The sequence below is a fragment of the Erinaceus europaeus genome, chromosome 12, assembly GCF_950295315.1.
Source record: "Erinaceus europaeus chromosome 12, mEriEur2.1, whole genome shotgun sequence".
Classification (NCBI taxonomy): Eukaryota; Metazoa; Chordata; class Mammalia; order Eulipotyphla; family Erinaceidae; genus Erinaceus; species Erinaceus europaeus.
This window is the reverse complement of record NC_080173.1, coordinates 45,891,094-45,895,408: the sequence shown is the minus strand read 5'-3', so window position 1 is coordinate 45,895,408 and position 4,315 is coordinate 45,891,094. Positions and strand designations below refer to the sequence as shown.

Below are 4,315 nucleotides of genomic sequence, written 5' to 3'. Positions count from 1 at the left end.
AAGAAATTGCCCCTCAGTCGGGAATTGTCTAACTCAAGTTCACTTTCCCAGGTTTGTTATGAAAGCAGGTCTGTGCAGACTTGTGAGGGCCTGGAGGAGTCTGTGGAGACACCGCGGCGCCGAGCCTTTCCCGGAGCGTGAGTCGACTGACTCACCGTGATCTGAAAGCGGGTGACCGGAGGAGGGCGGCAGCAGGGCGAGGGCGCGCAGTATCGCTTCTCGGCCTTTTGGCTAAGATCAAGTGTAGTATCTGTTCTTATCAGTTTAATATCTGATACGTCCTCTATCCGAGGACATTATATTAAATGGATTTTTGGAGCAGGGAGTCGGAATAGGGGCTTGCTCCGTCCGCTCCACGCATCGACCTGGTATTGCAGTACTTCCAGAAACGGTGCGTCCCCGCTGGGCAGCAGTGTTGTCCTATAAGGAAAGGTTTTTCGGGATTTCAAGGTAGTTGATTTGTACAGGCTTACCGTCACTGCTACATGCGATGTTGTCATTTCGCTTACTGTTAACGGAGCACCTGCGCTACTACCCTCCGGGCTCCCCAGTCCCTGCGTTTGGTACCATGTGTCTTTAACTCCCTTAACTCGGAGGTGTCCAGCACGTATGTAGCTTTTGCAAAGATTCGTTTTCCTCTACGTCCTTCCCCACGGAGCTCTTCCTGAATTAAACATGCGGTTTTAAATTATTCTAGCATGTAAGCAGCCAATGGAGTTTCCACCTAGCCAAAAACCCAGCAGCATCAAGTAGGAGGCCTCAAGTAGGAAGGCCTGGAAGCTTCTTCACTGACTGGGTCCTGGTAGCCAACCCCCTTCCGTCTCCCATCCTCCCTTATCTCCAAACTCAGTGGCCAGTCACCTAACTCAAGTTGGACGTGCTAAGATCGACCCAGTCTGGAAGAGAAATTTTCCATGAGTGGTCATCCCACTTCCGCTTATCTTGTCCATCTCCAAAAATCTCTCCCTTTACACTGTCTGAACTGGAAGACGCTTTGAAGAGGGTTAAACCGGGAACAGCTGCTGGCTATGATAACATCACCCCAGAACTCATTCTTAACCTGGGTCCCGTGGCAAAGAAGTGGCTCGCTTCATTCCTGTCCCACATCTTGGAATCTGAGTCTATGCCCAAAGTTTGGCGTCGCTTGAAGATTATAGCGGTTTTGAAACCAAAGAAAGACCCAACACTGGCCGCCAGCTATAGACCAATTTCTCTCCTCTCCATGTGTTACAAACTCCTTGAGAGGCTGCTTCTGTCACGTATTTCTCATCTTACAGAGAAATTCCTATCACCCGCCCAAGCTGGTTTCCGCCCAGGAAGATCTACCTGGGAACAAGCCCTGGCCCTCTCAATTTACATTGAGAATGGATTCCAGAAGAATTTAAAGACGGGTGCTGTCTTTGTTGATCTCACAGCAGCCTATGACATGGTTTGGCACCGTGGTCTCCTAGTCAAGATCTCAAGATGCCTGCCTCCATGGGTGGCCAACACTATATCGTTTCTTCTCCAAAACAGAAGATTCCGAGTGCATCTGGGTGACAAGTCTAGCAGATGGAGACTTGTCTCAAGTGGCCTCCCCCAGGGCTCTGTTCTGGCTCCTACGCTATTCAATATTTACATCAATGACCTCCCAGAAACTTCTTCAAGGAAGTTCATCTACGCTGATGACATCTGCTGTGCAACTCAGGCATCAAAGTTCAACATCCTCGAGGAAACACTAACGAAAGACATGTCTCTGATATCTGATTACTGTAAAAAATGGCGACTAATCCCTAGCACTGCAAAAACGGTATCATCTGTTTTCCATCTACTCCATGCCTCGGCCTCACGTGAGCTTAATGTGCATCTTGGCGATACGAGAATCCGGCATGAAGCCCAGCCAGTCTCAATCGCACTCTGTCATTTCACGAACATCTCATAAAAACTGCAGCAAAGGTGGGCACGAGGAATAACATCATTGCAAGACTGGCCAGCTCCTCATGGGGCGCGAGTGCTTCCACACTACGATCATCATCTCTGGCATTATGCTATTCCACTGCAGAATACTGTGCCCCAGTATGGTTCCGTAGCCCCCATGTCCACTTGGTCGATTCCAAATTATATTCCTCCATGAGGATCATTTCTGGAACCATCCGTTCCACCCCGGTTCCATGGCTGCCAGTTCTTAGCAACATCGCCCCGCCAGATATTCGTCAGGATGCGGCATCATCTAAGTTCATTTCCCACGTCTGCGCTCGACCGGACCTGCCAATCTACGCGGATATCTTCGCCTACCCTGTCCAACGCTTGACGTCTCGTCACCCAATCTGGTCCCCTACGCCTACACTGAACTTCTCTGTTCCAGACTCTTGGAAACAGAGTTGGCAGTCAGCTGAGGTAAAGAACAAACACCTCATCACAGACCCCTGCAAGCGTCAACCCGGCTTTGACCTAGCACGTTATGACTGGGCCCTCCTCAATCGCTATCGAACAGGCCATGGCCGGTGCGCCGCTATGTTCCATCGCTGGGGAGCCAGAGACGACCCGAACTGCCCCTGCGGCTCCAGACAGACTATGCCCCACATAGTCAACGACTGCCACCTCTCCAGATTCAAAGGAGGTCTCGAAACTTTACATCGGGCTCAACCTGACACTGTTGACTGGCTACGGAAGAAGGGCAAACGCTAGAAGAAGAAGGTAGAGATGCCTGCCGGCCTCCTTTCCTTTCTTCTTTCCTGCCCTGCCTGCACTACAAAACACTGTTCCTGGAGGCTATTTTTTCCTTTTTGTTGCTTCTTGTTGTTATTATTGTTGTCGCTGTAAATTATTATTGGATAGGACAGAGAGAAATCCAGAGAGGGGGAGAGAAAGATAGACACCTGGAGAGCTGGGTGGTAGAGCAGCCGGTTCAGCGCAAGTGGGTTAATTGCAAGGTCCGGAGTAAGGATATCGGTTCGAGCCCCGGGCTCCCCACCTGTAGGATGTCGCTTCACCAGCGGTAAAGCAGGTTTGCAAGTTCTGTCTTTTTCTTCCCCCTCTGTCTTCCCTTCCTCTCTCCATTTCTCTGTCTTATCCACCAACAATGTCATCAGTAACAACAGCAATAATAACTACAACAATAAATAAGAAGAGCAACAAAAGGGAATGAATATATTTTTAAAAAGAAGAAATATAGACACCTACAGACTTGCTTCACCGCTTGTGAAGTGACCTCCACCCCTTTCGGGTGGGGAGCCGGAGTCTTGAACTCCGATCCTTATCCCATTACTTGTGCTTCATGCCACATGCGCTTAACCAGCTGCGTTACTGTCTGGCCCCTGAGATGATTATTTCTTTTTTTATATATATTTATTTTATTTATTTATTCCCTTTTGTTGCCCTTGTTTTTTTTTTGTTGTAGTTATTATTATTGTTGTTGTCGTTGTTGGATAGGACAGAGAGAAATGGAGAGAGGAGAGGAGGAGAGAAAGATAGACACCTGCAGTCCTTCTTCACAGCCTGTGAAGCAACTCCACTGCAGGTGGGGGAGCCGGGGTTCAAAACGGGATCCTTATGCCGGTCCTTGTGCTTTGTGCCACCTGCGCTTAACCCGCTGCGCTATAGCCCGACTCCCGAATTGATTATTTCTATGTAAATGTGCAAATGAGAAGAAGTAACCATAGTTTTTATTTAAAAAGAGGGTATTTTAAAAAATATTTAATTTTTTATTTTCCTTTTCTTGTTGTCCTTGTTTTTATCATTTTTGTGGTTATTATTGTTGTTGTTATTGATGTCGTTGTTCTTGGATAGGACAGAGAGAAATGGAGAGGGGAAGGGAAGACAAAGGGGGAGAGAAAGACAGACCTGCTTCACAACTTCTGAAGCGACCCCCCTACAGGTGGGGAGCCAGGGCTCGAACCGGGATCCTTATGCCGGTCCTCGAGTTTCGCACCATGTCCACTTCTCCCACTGTGCTACAGCCCCGACGCCCTCAAAAGTGTTGTTGTGGTGGTCTGGTGTTGGGCTGCACCGCGGAGAAGAGAGCGGACGTCTAGAGCAAAGGGGTACACAAATCTTTATTATAGGATGGGGGGGGGTTTGGTTCAGACCACGTGGAGCCAGCCGGCAATGACTGACCATGGGGGGAGAGCAGGGAGCGAGACCTCAGAGAGGGAGAGCTGAGAGCCCAGGGGGGGGGGTGAGGGGGCTTTTTATTGGGCGACAACCAGGGGTGACGTATAGGGCCAGGATTGGTTGAAGGGGGCAATGCTAGGGTTTCGTGGGGGCGTAGTAAAACCTGGGGGCGGAGACTGCAACAGAATAACTCCTCAGCAACATCTCCTCCTATCCCTTTATA

At 49.3% G+C, this 4,315-nt stretch overlaps 1 non-coding gene across 1 annotated transcript; it reads left to right on the top strand.

Moving 5' to 3' along the window:
• The first annotated feature begins 211 nt into the window (after positions 1–211).
• Positions 212–402, top strand: LOC132542176 (U2 spliceosomal RNA). The gene has a single exon (XR_009553298.1). It is a non-coding gene; the product is annotated as a U2 spliceosomal RNA (small nuclear RNA).
• The last annotated feature ends 3,913 nt before the right edge of the window (positions 403–4,315 follow it).